General features: G+C 37.0%; 1 protein-coding gene across 22 annotated transcripts in view; it reads left to right on the forward strand.

The window, feature by feature from the left end:
- The window catches only part of LOC147369033 (uncharacterized), a 1,040,253-nt gene that overhangs the window by 473,230 nt on the left and 548,291 nt on the right, over positions 1–18,732 (forward strand). For 4 of the 22 annotated variants that reach the window (XR_015167190.1, XR_015167198.1, XR_015167200.1 and 1 more), the window contains one exon: positions 3,111–4,743. The exons of the other annotated variants lie outside the window; for them this stretch is intronic. The gene's annotated coding sequence lies outside the window, so the exon portion shown is untranslated. Of the gene's footprint in view, positions 1–3,110; positions 4,744–18,732 lie in introns of those variants that run through there. 22 annotated transcript variants of the gene reach the window in all.

The raw sequence follows: 18,732 nt of genomic DNA on the forward strand, positions 1-18,732 counted from the left end.
GTACTGGAGTGGGTTGCCATTTCCTTTTTCAGGGGATGTTTCCAACCCAGGGATTGAACCCACGTTTCTTGCATTGCAGGTGGATTCTTTACTCTCTGAGCCATAGCAAATACCTATTTCTTAGGAAGGAAATGAAGAAAAGAGCAGAGAGAAGATTTCTCTTGAATAGCTTAGTAGTGAATGCTCTTTTGAGAGAATGAATTTTAGCTGATACCTTGAGAAGAGAATGATGTGCAAAGGGTTAGAGGAAAAGTGTTCCTGGCAGAGGGAATAGTATGGGAAAAGGTCCTTGGGAAAGAGTTTTTTAGCCCAGAATTGCAGAAATCTCTGATGTCTGGGTTGAAGTGAATTAAGAGGGAGATGGAGAAGGATGAAGTTAGAACACAGGCAGAGGCTAGACCATGATGAGCTTTATGCTTCATGGAATGGAGATTGGCTTTATTCGAGAGCAAAGAACAAAAACAGGGCAATGAGGCCTTGTCCTCATTTCCTTGTGAAACAGTGTCAGAAGTGAAATTAAAATATAGTTACTTTTTCAGCAACATATCCACTTCGAGTCAGATTTAGAAAAATGTCTCCTGGAAATATATTCATATTTTTGGTAAACTGGACTATGACTATTGTACTTCTTTATGCTGTGAATGCCTGGAAACAAAATTAATAACTGTATATAGGTTAACTGGGTGTCCTGGGTGGTGCTAGTGGTAAAGAACCCACCTGCCAATTCAGGAGACCTAAGAGATGGGGGTTCAATCTCTGGGTGGAGAAGATCCCCTGGAGAAGGGCATGGGAAACCATTCCAGCATTCTCGGGGAATCCCATGGACAGAGGAGCCTGGCAGGCTATGGTTTGTAGGGTCACAAAGAATCGGGCATGATGAAGTGACTTAGCATTCACAAAAATTAATTGTGTTTATGAAAATCCCATGGACGGAGGAGCCTGGTAGGCTGTAGTCTGTGGGGTCGCTAAGAGTCAGACACGACTGAGCGACTTCACTTTCACTTCTCACTTTCATGCATTGGAGAAGGAAATGACAACCCACTCCAGTGTTCTTGCCTGGAGAATCCCGGGGACGGGGGAGCCTGGCGGCCTGCCGTCTATGGGGTCGCACAGAGTCGGACACGACTGAAGCGACTTAGCAGAAGCAGCTGCAGCAGCAGTTATGTTTTAGGAGAAACAATTTGACCTTCATTGAATCTAAATCCACAAGTGACTGGAGCTGAATTAACACCCTAAAACTTTTATTTCTGAAAAATCTCATATGTATTTATCTTGATCTCGAGCTGAATATCCTGATACTTAGCTTTGTTATATCAGAAAGTGAAAAGACAGGTTAAAATGATAAAACTTCTCAATATGCATGACTTAATCTGCTTTCTGTCTTTAAGGAATCAAGTTTGGTATAATGTTTCCAAAAAAATGATTATGCTTGCATCACAGACATAGTTTTTTCAATTCTAAGTAGTATTATTAGCCTCCTCTTGAGCAGTGACATATAAGAAACCATGGGTCTGATGTGCTGGTCACATAATTCTAATACACACTAACATGAGTGCATAACACCACCAACATCACTGTTTACCATTTACCAAGTAAAACTATCCTGGGTAACACCAATGTTACAAAAAACAAATTGGCTTCAGCAGTTAAGACCATTTCTTCATAGAGCCCAACCATATGCCTAAACCATCCTTTGGATGGATAGGCACAGTATCTGTGCCTTCTAAAAAATCAGTAGCCACAAACCGTAACAGAGGTGTGAGCAAATATCAAGCCCAACTCAATTCTAATAATCTGTACTCCCTGTAAACTGCTGAAGCATGGGACAACTCAACAGACTCTGTATACCGTTCATGAATCACTATTGGGCAGTCTTGGCCGAAAGAACGTTCAATTTTCAGTTCTATGCTAGGTCGCTAGAAATAGCTCTTAAGTCTATTGATCAGAAGCTTTTGACTAGAGAAGACAAGAGCATATGCATATAGACAGGCCCTTCTAACTTCTAGCTTCTCAGAGTCAAACATGCTTGGTTATACAGAAGTCTTTTGCCTGCTAGCAATTAAGAATGTAGAACAATTGAGAAAGTAACAAATTAATGACTAAAAGCAAAATTAGCGTTCAACCTAACTTGGATGGGGTAGAGAGTCTTGGTCAGTGAAAAGACATGCCACATGATATAATAATTGTGTTGAAATCTTCATCAGAAACTCTCTTGACTCCTCAAGGAGCAGGGGTGTAGTTTGTAAAGGTAAAAGGTAGAAATTTACTTTTAAGTCTAATTTAACCTTCAGAAACATGCTTTAAAACAAATTGCTCAGAAGAGCAATAGCATTATAAACAAAAGGCAAATATAGATTAGAACTGGAATTTACTATAATAAATTCAAATAGGGCTTTCTAATAATTTACTTTTTCTTCTCTTTAGAGTTTTATTTCATAAGATTATAGCTGTTCCCTTTATTTTGTAGACTATATTTTAGACCTGTGTGTATGGAATTTTAAAGGATACACTGTTAACATAGAATGTTGTATGATCACAAACTATCAATGTAAAAAAAAAGCATGAAAATATTAACATGTTTGTGGTTTCTCTGTGTTCATTTTAAATTAACAAACATTCACTGAATGTGTAGCATGTACTGCAGTCATTTCTGTCGTTATCAGGATAGAAAATGAATAAAATGTAAAAAAAAAAAAAAAAAGTGAGGTTGCTCACTCATGTCCAACTCTGTGACTCCATGGACTATAGTCTGCCAGACTTCTCCATCCATGGGATTTCCCAGGCAAGAATACTGGAGTGGGTTGCCATTGCCTAACATGATCCCTAATTTCCAGGAGATTCCAATCTGGCAGGGTAGTGGTGATAGAGGATATACCCTCAAAGAACTTTTAAGACATGGTGCAACATGATGTAAGCACTAAGAACCTTTAAAAGGGATACTCATCTCTCCTGTCCTGGCCATTCTGGCCACAAGAGTATCAGCCTTACTGAGAAGATGGCATGCATGCTGTACCTCTTTATCAAAACTTCAAATTGGTATACTTATCTGTTATACATTCACCTTTGGGGAACTAGGGAAATGAGAATAACTGGCACCTAATTCTTCCTAGAACTTAAAGATATACCAACATGCTGCTGCTGCTGCTGCTGCATCGCTTCAGTCATGTCCAACTCTGTGCAACCCCATAGACAGCAGCCCACCAGGCTCCTCCGTCCCTGGGGTTCTCCAGGCAAGAACACTGGAGTGGGTTGCCATTTGCTTCTCCAATGCATGAAAGTTAAAAGTGAAAGTGAAGTTGCTCAGTCGTGTCTGACTCTTAGCGACCCCATGGACTGCAGCCTACCAGGCTCCTCCATCCACAGGATTCTCCAGGCAAGAGTACTGGAGTGGGGTGCCATTGCCTTCTCCAATACCAACATGAGCACATGCCAAGTTGTATAAAAGTTCCTTTTTCTTTTTTTTGAAATGAGAGTTATACTAAGTCTCTATCCTCCCCTATGCAATCTCCTCTGCCCAAACTTTAACCCCCATTACTATCACTTTGCTGTGCTTCAGTGTTTAGAACCATGTGGCACACTTTCATAGCAAGATGTCCTGGATGTAGAGGGTAAAGCCTGATGATCTATACTGAGGAGTAAGAAAAACTAATTCTAAGAGTCCTTTTTATAGAACTCATTACTCAATGCCTGTATCTTTCATTATCTGTCATTAAGACATTGAGGGATATGACGATGTTCTTAAAATCATCTTTTGTTCATAGTTTAATATTGTCCTGTTGAAAGTAAATGCAAAACAAAATCTTACTTGATTGACTTTTGGATTAGGAAACACTAAGTAGCAGTTACTATAGGATATCAATAATGAGAAATAGGACTGCCTTATTTTTGTGAACAACTGGAAGCCTCGTGTATAAGTCATGGTCATTATTTCATTTAACCTCACAAATAGCTTATGCCTAAAACAAGAGGGACCCAGACTCAGAAAGTTAAGAAACTTTCCCAGAGAAAGAGAATCAGAAAGGAAGGAGCTGGGGCAAGCACCAGAATGCTGTCTTTGCGCTCCATATTCTTTTCATAAACCCACAAAAAACCTCTCTGACACAAGCTATACCACTTTGACCATGAAATTTAAGCCCTGCCAAACTTGTCCTTTTAGTGAACAACAAAGACCAACACACATCACATAAAAACACTTCTGCCTAATCAGAATTTCTGAGGTTCTTCTTAGCTATTATTTCCATAGAGTTTTGAGTGATTCATTTGATTTATTTGAAGGGAGCTGAGTCAGCCACCACCTTCTGAATCTTACTCCATTGCCTTTTGCCCTGGTCTAGGATCTATTTTTATTGATTAGGCTTCTGAACTATTCACTATTAAGTTGTCAGTTGTTGTAATATTAAGTGGTTTAGTTCCATAAGCTGCACTGAAAAGAATGGCATTAGTCAGAAATTTGTCATGATTAGGTGTGAAACTGAAATGTTTAAATGTCATCATGAACAATGTCTACAATCTGTTATACATTACAGTGTCCTCTGGTCTTTAGCAGTATAGAATGTCACAGTGTGTGGCCTTTCTTCACCTTAAAATGGTATATGTGCATGTAGTTATGTATGAATTATATACGTGTGTGTATGTTCTTGCATACTATGAATATTTATGTATCTTTAAGCTGATTTTCTGTTCATGAAAGATGCTATGAAAAGGTGCTATTGTGATAAACAGAGAAAAATTAAACGAGAAAAAGAAGTCATAAAAGATTTGAGAAAGAAGTCATGTGTTCTTTTAATATTACCAGCATGACAAAAGGGAAGAGTATCCATATAATCAATGAAAGAAAAGTAAGGGAATATATTAGATAGGGACACATAATTAAAAGTAGTGTTATTTCTTCCCTCAGATCTCTTCCAGAGGTAATGTATCTCAATATTATACTAATGATGGTCAAAGGTGGAAACTCCAGCTTTTGCCTCACTGTAAGTTTACTAAGATAATTTTGACAGGATATGCTATCATTTTACTGGCTCTTTTTGGCTCATATTTCTTTAACTGAAAAATATATTCAACTCAAAGGTGATTTTGCCCAAAGGGGATAAAAAATTGTTGTTAAGGGGAAAGAATTCCTCCTCTCTTTATGTATAAAGTGCAGATATACATAGAATATGTACACAGATATAAATAGATCTATAATGTTGAAATTGGGGGCAATGTGGAAGACAATGCCTAAAAACTCTTCTTGGGGAGTGATACTAAAGAAATGAATGAGAAATACCACTCTAGACTTAGTGATTTCTGAGGTCTCTTTCAGCGCTGTCTTTCCAGGGTTATGGACTTTTACATCTTGAATGTCTTTATTTTTATTATATCATTAAAAATGGAAGCAAAGAGGATGTTTCAAAATGAACAATGCCCATCATTAGCAATACAAGCAATGTAATTTAGAGCTTATGAGCTTGCGTAAGAGCTGGGTATAGCAAGGAATACTCTGGAAGAAATTAAAAGAGTGTAAGGGATTTCATTCCCTATCTGAAGACATGATTTGCATGGCAGATGGGATCTATAACTAGAGCTCACCTTCTTTGGGCTGGAGTGTGGGGAAAAGGACTGGCAAAGAGACCTGGTAGAATTTGTGGTAGAATTCACTTGTAAATACATCAGTTTCTATGTACCCTTGTTAAAAGTTAGGAACATTTAATCCTGAACATTTATACATTTACTCTTATTTCTTTGATTTATTATGTAAGTGATTTCAAATGACGTAAAATAAAAAACGGAGAAAATGACAAACTGATAATCATTTTATATTGGCCTTGTAACTGTATAGTGCTTTGTGGATATAATATAAATAACCATTGATTTTCATTCCTGACATGTAGTACAGGTCAATTTGAAGGAATTAAAATGAATTTCAAGGGCATTCTTTTGTTTTTTTACAGGGTTGGGGTATACCAGCATGTTCTTAGGGCATTTAGGCATATAATTATAGGCATACAATGTTACATCTGTACCATTTTTATAATTTATAGATGCTTTCAAAAATATAGCTTATGCTGTTAATGTACTTAGAAAAGGCTAGTAAAATCAGAGGCATGCCTCCATAAAATATAGGCTCCATTACCTGACTCAGGGAACTGAATGTCACTCCACTTCTGAACACAATTCTACCACCCAAACACAAGTCACGGATAGCTTATTAATGTCAAAATGACAGGAATAGGTGGAAAAGAATAGTTTTTATTCAGTCAGTTTAGTGAGCAAGGAGATGTACACATAGTTCTGAAAGGCATTGTTTTAATTTATTTTAATGGAGGGAGAACTGAATTATAAAACAAAATTTATGTGATCCCTAAGACATGAATAACAAACTTGGAAACATTAGACATGATAATGATTATTCTCATTTAAAAAGTTTGATTTTCGAACTGTCAGTACAAATGGTTAAGAAATAATTCTTAAACTAGAATGCTAAGTTTGAATTAACAAACAGATGCAGACTGAGTGAAAGTCTAGTTTTGATGTCTGGGACTCTTGTTCAGAACAGCGTCCATGTTTACACTTAATTATGGCTATCTGCTTTTTTTAGAGTGACATTTAGTAACTTTCACATATATATAAAACTTGGGTTTACAAATATGCATAGATACCTATGGTGTCAGTATAGTATTTGTGATTGATCTTTTTCTAGAAACAATATATATAAAAGCTTAATAAATATGAAAATAATGTTTTTTTTTCCAAATTTTATGCGTGATCACATCTTTTTTTTGTACTTTGAGTTTCTAACTTGGAAGTCAATATATAATTTAAGCAATAAATTCCTACTTTATTATTTATTTTCTAAGAATGAAATAGAAGAAACTGTAACATATGCATAGTACTCACCAATGTTGAGTTGTAACTTTATTGCTTTGTTTAGTGGCATTTGAAGAATATAAAATACATTTTAAGTAGATTTATTTTATTTTGAAAAGTACTGCTGCTGCTGCTGCTAAGTTGCTTCAGTCGTGTCCGACTCTGTGCGACCCCATAGATGGCAGCCCACCAGGCTCCCCCGTCCCTGGGATTCTCCAGGCAAGAACACTGGAGTGGGTTGCCATTTCCTTCTCCAATGCATGAAAGTGAAAAGTGAAAGTGAAGTCGCTCAGTCGTGTTCGACTCTAGCGATCCCATGGACTGCAGCCCACCAGGCTTCTCTGTCCATGGGATCTTCCAGGCAAAAGTACTGGAGTGGGGTGCCATTGCCTTGGGTGCTTCTAAAGATGATAAATTCATTTTTTAAAAATAATTTCGTCTACTTTTGCCACCATTAGGCCTTGTTAACTCTCTGGGCTCTTAAAATGCCATTCACCAAAAATAGCAAAATTTATGACAGGTTCAAGAAATTGAATTTGTTCTTTTAATTAATTTGTTTTCAAGTTTTTAATCATACATATTATTTCCAAGAAGTCTAATCCTCAAATTGACAAAGTTAATTTTGTAGGTTTGGGGTTTGATCCAGATCATGGATCAAATGCTACATTGCAGCAAATTATCCCTTAATAAATGGTTATATTCGCCCAACAGAAGCTCCTAAAAAAAGTCATATTCTACTTCAAACATCTGAATTCCTTTAGAAATCTTTTCAAAACTGAAAAATTCAATTTATCATCCAGATGAACTGTATAAAAAGAGCATTTAATCCTTTAAGTGGCATCTTTACCTCCTAAGAGGAAATGGCTTTTTTCAGCTTTATGTTCTCCACGGGGAGAACACTGAGGCCATGTAAGGTGGCTCTGTGTATAAATTCATTGTGGGCAGGGGGTGGTAGGTGATGGGGTGGACTGAACCCAAGAAATGAAAGAAAGGAAAGTATACAGGCCCACTTGGGCTAAGTCATGTGAATTCTGCCCTCTGATCAAATTACTCAATCAAATGCCAGACAATGACCCTATTATTTCCCCACATTTATGTGCTGTTTTTTATGGTTCTCCTTTCTTCCCTGTAATATTGAGGCAGATTCACAGAACTTCCTGGGGTGTTGCAAGTGGAACCTGCACAGTGGCAGTACTGTTCTAATAAGAGCAGAAAAAGAATGAGCAGAGCTGAAAAGATAGTTTACTCATGGTTAAAGGCATGTTAGTCTTTGAAGACTGTTTTAAAGTAAGAGATTAAGACTGTAGTAACCATGACTTGCCATATTATTTTACCAATAGATCAGAACTTACTTCAGGTTAAATCTATAATTGGGCCACCTGGGCTAGAATGATGAGGAGTCTTGATTGTGAGTGTGCGTTTGACAGCTTAGTTCTCTTCAGAAATTTTCAAATAGAAAGATTTAGGATTCCTTGAGGCACAGAAAAGCTGTGGATGAAGCCTGCCAGGGCAAGAATTTCTTATCTTGGCTTTGCATCTGATTTGCTTAATCTCACTTTGCTTCTTTGTGCTCATTTGTAAAATGTGAATTGAACAATTAATTTACTTCTCCAGGTTATATCTATGGAACTAGGAAAAATGGTTGTAGAACATTTTGAAAATATAAAGACCTGTGTAAATGTCGGATTATAAAGATGAGCCAGCTAGCCCAATTCTCCATTACAATGATTCCCACTCTTTGGTTAACCAGATAAAAACTAGTTTTTTTCCTTAACATCCTTAAAAAATCAGAAACTTGCTTTGGTAGACTATCACATTGAATTTTAATGACAAAGGTGGTACATCTTCTTGATTATATTTTAGCTGATACATACTATGACTTATATTATAAAGCATAATTTCATTTAAATTGTAGGTTCTGAATTGAGATTTAAGTTTTATTTGGGTCTTACGTCTGTGTACTATTGTATGCTAAATTTTGCCTCTATTTGGTGATTAGAATAGAACTCAGGTCAAAGTTTAATTTTTTTTTGTTCTGTTTGTTTTAATAATGATAAATTTAAATCATTTTAGGAATGAAATTTTTCCAATATTATTGTGGGATGACTTTCATATCATTCTAGGTAATTATGTAATTTTGGGGAAAGGAATACATTTGTTCTTTGCCCTCTTTTCTTCCCAAAACAAATTTGTTTGCTCAATTTGATGGACATGTAGAATAGACTTCATGCCACATAATTTGAATTTATAACTTATCCTATTTTTTAACACAAAATTCAAATACGATTGGATAGTAAATGGTTAAAGAAGACATTAACCTTCCAAGGTCACACAGTGGAAACAATGGATCAACTTCCTAAATAGACATTGGTGAATGAAAATTCAGCTAGAGTCCAGATAAATCTCTATTGATAGAAAAGTTATTCTAGATGTTTTTAAAGCCTATTTTAAAATAATCAATAGCCGTAAATTGTTTACAGTTAGAGTGAACTCATTGACAATATGCTATACCTTGTAAATCTATCTCCAAGGGCCCAGCCACCTTCAAATTCATATATCTATAAGTACATGATAAGCAAGTCATGCCTTTGGGTTTAAATGGTCAACTCTCTAGACAGGGTTTCTACTGCAGACTCTCCTGAGGAAAGAGACATATTGGGATGCTATGATTCATGTATTTCTACCTGTGTATGAATCAGAATTGTTGTAATTTATGACTACAAAGCCTGTAGTTGTAAAAGGGCACTGGGCACTTCAAACAGAAAGTGAAAGAAAAAAAAGACTTTAATGCCTAAATGCTTCAATCTTTTGCTATGAGGTTAATGCTGAGTAGATAGCTATAGCAAGTTAAAAAATGAATAGACTTGTTGAAAAGTAATGGTGGATACATTTTATACATTTGCAAAGCTTACATTATGTACAGTAAGTCTCCTACATACAAATGAGTTTCATTCTGAGAGCATGTTTGTAAGTCCAACAAAGTTAGCCAAGATACCCAGCTAACACAATTGGCTATATTCTGCTGCTTTTATGCTTTCTTCTGGACATTTTGGTCTTGAAATAAAGATCCTGTACTACTGTACTCTATACAGAACTGTAAAGTACACAAAACACAACAAATTGTAAAGGATGCATGCATATGACAATGTATACCTGACATATGAACTAACTTACATGTTTGGATATGTGAACTTATTTATATCTTTGAAAGTTTGCAACTTGAAGATTCATGTGTAGGGGTCTTACTGTAAACTATGGGCTTTACTTAATAATAATAGACTGTATTGGCTCATTAATTCTAGCAAAAGTATCGTACTTATACAAGATGTTGACATGGGGAAAGCTGGTGTCTGTGTGTGTGCGTGTGTGTGTGTGTGTGTGTGTGTGTGTGAAGGTGGGGAAGTATATAAGAACTCTCTATACATTATATTTTATTTTTCTGCAACCCTAAAATTGCTCTAAATAGCTAGTTAAATATTAATGGAAAATAATATTTTAAAAGGAAATTATACACAACTGTCATGGATTCTCCCTTTTTTGTAATATATTTTAAATTCTTTCCATTACGTTATTAACAAAAACCTTTGGGATGTACTGAAATCTTATTAATACATATATCTTACGGTTGTCCCAACCAAGAATGTGATAACTTTACCATGTTAAAAAATTAATAAATATAAATTTCAAAAATATATGTGGTAAAAGACCTAATTTAAATTACCCTGTCCTGGAAAAGAGAGAAAAGGCCAATCATTTGCCTGTGAGATCAGAGTGCTAACAATGCATCATGATTTAATGCTGAATCATCATGTAATTTGTTAAGAGCAAACAAAATCTTACATATAACATATCAAAAAAACCTCATCTTTTTTCATGCTTTAAATGGGAATGTAATCAAATTATTAAAAAATTAATATTATGAAAACACAATTAAATTAACTGATTTCACCTCCTGATGGAAGACTTGAGTACATGTATTCATTTCTCCTCTCTTTTTGGATTCCATATAAATAAAAGTGCAAAAATAGTAAAAATTAATTCACGGCCAAAATGGATGTGAGTATATTTACAGATGAAACAAGTAGGAAATAGTACTAGGTATATACTATATATACTATTGTTAATTCCATATTTATTTAAAACTTGTATCTGGGAGTCCAAATTAGTATATACACACCTAATTTATTTGTGGTCTCCCTAATAATTTTACTAGTTCCCAATTTATAATTTCTTTTTTTTTTTTTTACAAATAAAAATATTTCAATTAGCTTAAACATAGCTTTGCGTACAAGTAAAAGAACACTTATGGTATGAATTATTATAAATGAATTTAGGAGTCAAAGGGCATATTCATTTAAAATTCTGATACTGCTAATTTAACAATATCATATTTTTTAAAATCTAATGAAATATACTATTTATATGTTAACACACATGTATGATGAGTACCTCCAATTAAATTATGAGAGAAGCCAGTGTTAGAACTGTGCAAACTGCAAAGTCATATAGTTTTAACTCAGTACAAAGTGTGTGAACAGTTATCACAAAACTTCACAGCAAAATAAAAAGATGATTTCATCATGATTTCCAAGCTGAAACCATTGTACTATTGTGATTCCACTTAGAAAGTTATGCTTCTTTAGAGAATCTGTTTTTTAGATAAGCAAGAGAAGTTCCCAGCTTAATTCTATCCCTGAAGGTAACCTGAGTCTGATCTGTTCATCTTATAATTCTTTCCCACTTGAGTACTTCTTTGTTGGTAATAAAACCTGATTGGAAATCATTTTTATGAAAAACCAAATTCTAAATTCATTTCCTTCACATTTATTTTCTGTGGAATTGCAACAAAAAGCATAATTAAAAAGAAAAAAGAGAGAGATCTGCCTTCTGTGAGAAATTCCTCTAGCAGTTTTTGCTCGTGGGCTACAAATTTGCTTTTGTGGATCAGGTGGGTTCTCTCGCACATGGCGTTTTGGTGGCTGTTTAGAGTAATGGCCAGTATAGTTACAGTCCACCAGTAACAGCAGGAAGCCCCGTGCTCTGTTGGGTCTGCTCTACAAAACTCTGAAGGCAGAAGGAGACTGATTATAACACATACTTCCTAGGGGACACCATGGAGATGAAGTTGAAAGCCACCATCTGGATTCTTTAAGAGCTATTCTGAGGCATGCCTAATGATAGGAGCTCTGGTAATATACCCCATACTGTCTGGCAACAGCATAATAATTGTTTTTAATACATGGTATGCAGGTCCTACGGCTTTCTTCAAGTGAACTGTAAAGTTTTGCATTCTCTCACTTTATTAAAAAAACATTGAGATTGCCTATATATTCCTGAAATAGTGACCCTGGAAAACACACATGGCCAAATGGTTAAACTAAACAACATGCTTGTTTTATATATTAATGCACTCTCCTCTATAAAAAAACCCAGCCTTTACAAAGTTTTAAGTGAGCTGTGAAAAGTTTATGCTATTATTATCCAAGTGTTCTTTAATCCAAGGTTAGCCATTGTAATGTGAGAATAGGCGCCACTGAGCCCTAAAAGGACGCAGTAAGGTTCTGTCTGTGTAGCCTGGTGTTTGCCTGCCTAATGTAACAGTGTGAACTCATGCAGCTCAGGGGCCTGGGTTGGAATCAAACCGAAGAGGTCTTTGTTGAAAAAAATCTGAAACCATTCTGGATTTGCTTGGAGTATGACTCTTGGCTACTTGACTTACTCCATAATGTTTAATGGACCAAGTTCTCACCTTGTCCTTTCAAGCTGAAGGCCTAGTCTGGGTGTGAAGTTGGAATTCAGTTTGAGCTCTAGTCCCAGATGAGCTTTGGAAAGCAGCAGAGCAAGAGAGGAATTTGTTTTACTGTGTGCACAGACACCGACGTCTAATTTCAGTTTTTTTTTTTTTTTAAGTTAGCTTTCAGGGATGGGATTTAAGCAATGGCATGTACTGAATGCTGAGCAGAGTGCCGGATGGTTCTGATCTTCTCTGAGAGCACAGGTGGGCTGCTAGAGGTTGAGACTTGAAAGCTCAGAATTTGAAGAATTTTATTCACTTATGACTATGATAGTCTGTGTTGTGGGGGGAGTTCCCAAGCCAAAAAAAAAAAAAAAAAGAACAGGTAGTGGGTCCCCAGTGGAACCAAGGAATTAGGCCACGCTGTTTCTTCTTGTCTACCCAATCTGTTCCTAGACTCCTAGACATGTGCTTCAAGCTCAAGCCTTGCAGCACTTTCCAGATACATTATCTCTTTTAAACCATAAACCTGTCTTAAAATGTACGGTTATCACATTTGTTTTAAAGTTGAGGACAGTGAGACTTAACTGATGTACTCTGTATAAACAGGGTATATTCAGAGTATACCCTGAGTTAGTGGCAGATCTAGAATGACTCCAGTCTGTCTGATGCCAAAGTTTATGCTTTGCTTTATCCACTAAGTTCTACCACCCCTAAATTCTCTATCTGCCTTGAACCAATGTGAATGATTGGGGTAATGAAGAAGAAAACCAAACACATTATTTCCATAATTGATAATGTTTGGAACATGCACATAGTGTAATTACAGAATGAAAACTCTAAATTTCACTTTTAACTGGTGATGTCGGAGAAGGCAATGGCACCCCACTCCAGTACTCTTGCCTGGAAAATCCCATGGACGGAGGAGCCTGGTAGGCTGCAGTCCATGGGGTCGAGAAGAGTCGGACACGACTAAGCGACTTCACTTTCACTTTTCACTTTCATGCATTAGAGAAGGAAATGGCAACCCACTCCAGCGTTCTTGCTGGAGAATCCCAGGGATGGGGGAGCCTGGTGGGCTGCCATCTATGGGGTCGCACAGAGTCGGACACGACTAAAGTGACTTAGCAGTAGCAGTAGTTCTCTCTGGATGGTAAAATCGTCAGGGGTTTTCTTCTTTTTTTACTTTTCTGTATATTTCTAAGTTTCATGTATTAAGGATTCATTTTTATTATTAAAAGAACACAAGTGATATATGAAAAATTTTAGTCATGCATAATAATTTTAAACTATCCCGTGATTCCTGAAGAGTCACTGAAAGTTACATAATAGCTATTCTCCCTATTGTGTTCTTTTTATGAATTATTTCTTATTGTATCATGTTTATGGATAGAATGAAATGATAAACTTTAATTAGAATAATGTTTTAATGGACGGAGAAGCCTGGTGGGCTCCAAATGGGATTTTCATAAGGGAATTATTCTGTAATCACCACGTTACTTAGCATTAGCATTCTCCAAGATTCTCAGTTGAACTCTAGTTCCAAGTGTCGGATGCCTTGAGTTGATTGGATATCAGTCCTTTGGAGGTATTTGGTCCCTGGAGCTTCTCATTGCCTTCTCATAGTTGAGAGAACAGGGTTTGGCCTGCGCCATGTGGCAGTATGAGTGTCATATGCTGGTGCTGAAGTTCAGTCCAAGCTTACATAGAAGTGAGGAATGTATGAACATATCTGAAAGTGAAAGTCACTCAGTTGTGTCCGACTCTTTGCCACTCCATGGACTATGTAGTCCATGGAATTCTCCAGGCCAGAACACTGCAGTGGGTAGCCTCTTCCTTTTCCAGGGGATCTTCCCAACCCAGGGTTCAAACCCAGGTCTCCCACATTGCAGGCAGATTCTTTACCAGCTGAGCCAGGGAAGCCCACTGAAGTGGGTAGCCTATCCCTTCTCCAGCAGATCTTCCCAACCCAGGATTGAACCGGGGTCTCTTGCATTGCAAGTGGATTCTTTACCAACTGAGCTATGAGGGAAGCCAAGGAATATATGATTCCCTAACAATTGTTGTTGCACAGAAGTAATATCCTATGGGCATCAATATTCTACTGAATATTAAAGTTGACTGAGGATTTAGGATGGCTGAATTAGTAGTGGTTAAAATGATCACAGGAAACCAACTACTACAAGGCGTGTATGAAACTGCAAGGAATTTCAAATACCCAGATGCCTGCCTCCACTGCAGATGGTGATTGCAGCCATGAAATTAAAAGATGCTTACTCCTTGGAAGGAAAGTTATGACCAACCTAGATAGCATATTCAAAAGCAGAGACATTATTTTGCCAACAAAGGTCCGTCTAGTCAAGGCTATGGTTTTTCCAGTGGTCATGTATGGATGTGAGAGTTGGACTGTGAAGAAGGCTGAGCGCCAAAGAATTGATGCTTTTGAACTGTGGTGTTGGAGAAGACTCTTGAGAGTCCCTTGGACTGCAAGGAGATCCAGCCAGTCCATTCGAAAGGAGATCAGCCCTGGGATTTCTTTGGAAAGAATGATGCTAAAGCTGAAACTCCAGTACTTTGGCCACCTCATGTGAAGAGTTGACTCATTGGAAAAGACTCTGATGCTGAGAGGGATTGAGGGAAGGAGAAGGGGATGACAGAGGATGAGATGGCTGGATGGCATCACTGACTCGATGGATGTGAGTTTGAGTGAACTCTGGAAGATGGTGATGGACAGGGAGGCCTGGCGTGCTGCAATTCATGGGGTCGCAAAGAGTCGGACACAACTGAGCGACTGAATTGAACTGAACTGAAGCCCCTTATGCATGCATGCTAAGTTGATTCGGTTGTATCTGACTCTTTGCAACTCCACGGATTGTATCCTTCCAGGTTCCTCTGTCCATGGGATTCTCTAGGCAAGAATACTGAAGTGGGTTGCCATTTCCTCCTCCAAGGGATCTTCCTGACCCAGGGATTGAACCAGCATCTCTTATGTCTCCTGCATTGGCAGGCAGATTCTTTACCACTGTGCCATCTGGGAAGCCCCAGCCATAGCATAAATGTCTTTTATTAAAGACATTTATGGTCTACAGAGTTGGATTTCATCAGATAATTTTATTTTGTTTATCTATTATAAAATATTGCTTGGTTGCATTTTAGCTTTTTTATAAATGAATCATCTACAGGGAAATATGAAAGTTGTTTATTAAAATACAAGAAGACATTTTTCTCCAAAGGCTTACAATTCATATTTCTACATCAGTAAAAGTTTAAGACTGAGTAACATGGTATTTATTGGTTTTAACATCCAGTAAGTTTATCTTTTTTTCTCATATGTATTGTATCCTTTTAGTTTGACTTTTCGATTTATGAAACTTCTTCTAGATCTTGATGTGAAAATGCTTGTAAATTTTTAAATATACTTGGTTTTCTTGAGGGTTATTAATTTGAGACCATATTTATTTTTCTCTTAATTCTTTGACCTCTACCCACAGAAATGTGGACCTACCCTATTTATTCTATTCATGTTTCTCGTCTTGCCTACTATCTTTGATGCAGTTTTTCTTCTGCTTTGCTGAAAACTAAACTTTCTCTTTCTGTGCTCTCTATGCAAGTTATGGACTACTTGATTGCTGCTGTTGCATCTCACTCATTATTTTTCAGTCATTAAATTTTGCTTTCTACTAGAGATATAGTCTTAACTTCTGGCTTCAGCATGGAGTAATTTAATTTTCTCAGAGTGTCTGAATTACAGGTCAGAGTTGAGAGGTAGTAAATAAAAACGTGTGTGCTCTGTTGCTCAGCTGAGTCTGACTCTCTGCGATCCCGTAGACTGTAGCCTGCAGGCTCCTCTGTTCATGAAGTTTTCTGCATAAGAATACTGGAATGGGTTGCCATTTCATACTCCAGGGAATTGTCCCCACCCAGGGATCAAACCCGTATCTCCCGCATTGGCAGGTGGATTCTTTACAGCTGCACAATCTGGGAAGCCCAGTAACTAAAAGATGGCTATTTAAATATGTTTACCCTTTAAAATCTCCTCTTTCTATATTTGAAATTGTGATCATTAACATCTTCCTCTTACTGTCTTCGTTCTTCATCTATCTTATTATCATACTCTTTTAAGTACTCTTAAATTTTAGACTGTTATATTAAATTCCTGACATTTTAATGTTTGCCTTTTTCATCTCCTTTTCTAAATTTTATACACAGCTCTTTATATTCATTTCTTTGTTTCAGTCTGAAGACACAAATGGTTTATTTTCACAGTTTTCCTCAATATATTTAGTATTTTCCATTGTTTAATGAAAGAATCTTAACTAAACATCATTATTTAGTTTACAAGATAATCATGAAATGATTGGTTAGATCACAAATAAATGGTCTTTGATTTTGTTGGTCAAATGTGTTTCCAATCATTTTGGTGTGTTAATTTTTTGGGGTCTATTGTGTATGTACCATGTTTAAGAGCAGCAACAAAAATGGCAAAAATTTGTCTTTGCTGTAAAATAGCTGGACTGGTTGGGGACTCAGACAATTTTTTGGTGCTGGTCAGTGTAACACCTAAAGGACTTCCTGTTGTTTACTGAAGTTTTTTCTTTGGAATTTGATCCTGTCTATGGGTCACCTTGGAGAAGGCAATGGCACCCCACTCCAGTACTCTTGCCTGGAAAATCCCATGGATGGAGGAGCCTGGTAGGCTGCAGTCCATGGGATCGCTAGGAGTTGGACACGACTGAGCGACTTCACGTTCACTTTTCCCTTTCATGCATTGGAGAAGGAAATGGCGACCCACTCCAGTGTTCTTGGCTGGAGAATCCCAGGGACGGGGGAGCCCGGTGGGCTGCCGTCTATGGGGTCACACAGGGTCGGACATGACTGAAGCGACTTAGCAGCAGCAGCAGCAGCATGGGTCACCTTCTCTTCCCCTTTTAAGGTAATGTGTGAGACACCAACTTGGATATATTATGCCCTTCAGAAGAGAATGAGTCCCCACATAGTACAGTTAAATACGACGAGTTGCTCTTGTAGTTGGAGTGATCTTAGAAAGGGTTTTAAAGTCAGCTTTGGCTCAGAGAATGAATGCCCTTGAACTTTTCCATTTGTGCTTTACGCAGTGTTGACTTTCTCTTCTTCTAGGTACTAGCGAACTTTAGATAATGTGCATCTATCATTTTCTCTTGCTTTTATTCCAGCATGATTTAATTAATTTCAATTAAATGCCAAGACAAAGACTCTCTTTTCATGTACTTTAAACATTCTGTCTGCTGCCAGCACTGCTTGTCAGATGGGCAAATTCTTCCCTCTGTGTGGATCTGTCTTGGCTCATCTTTTAGCTCCTCTTCTATTTATCTCTTTGTCTTGCACTTTTTTCCTGCAACTATTAATCTTGACATTTTCATTCATTTAGTATTTTTTAAAATGTCTAGTTTTTGCCCAAGAAGTTTGATCTAGCTTATGCAACGTCTCATTGAGACTTTCGTAATTCTATTTATACAAGATATTTTAGCTTTGGCCTTTAGTCATATTTAGCATTTAGAATGCAATAACTAGATTTATTTAGCTTTTTCCTCAAAGATCTCATTCTTAGGCTATTTATCAAAGGATTTTATTAGATACTACTAAAACTTGGGCCACCCCACTCCTGTAATTGTTGATGGGAGTAAGATACATGCTTATATACATTTTTCTCTTTAAGGAATTTCATTTCATCATTATTTATTCTTACTTTAAAAATCCTTCTGAATATTTCACCTCTTTCCTTTTTCAACATAAGTAGTCTTATGTAAAGGGTAATATATTTCTAGAAATTTCTTTACTTAAATTCACTTTGGTCCACTGATTCTTTACTGAGAAACATCTGTGGTATCTGTGTCAGACTCCTTGGTCTGACACTGAATGTGGCCTGTACAATATGCCACTTCCCCTATACATTTCTGTATCATTTATTTTGTTTTGTCTCCCAGCAGTCCAGATGAAATGTAGTTAGAATACTTATTTTTCCTAATCATGTCCTAATTTTGTACCTGCTTTCATCCTACAAACTTTCTTGCTCCCATTTAGACCTCCACTATCCTCTTTCTTTTCTTTTATACCTACAATGGAAGGTCTGTGGGGCCACGAGGAGCAATGACTAAGTAAATGTCATGAGC

The sequence above is a fragment of the Bos grunniens genome, chromosome 7 (assembly GCF_055505025.1).
Source record: "Bos grunniens cultivar Pamir isolate PY7600 chromosome 7, Bosgru_T2T1.0, whole genome shotgun sequence".
Classification (NCBI taxonomy): Eukaryota; Metazoa; Chordata; class Mammalia; order Artiodactyla; family Bovidae; genus Bos; species Bos grunniens.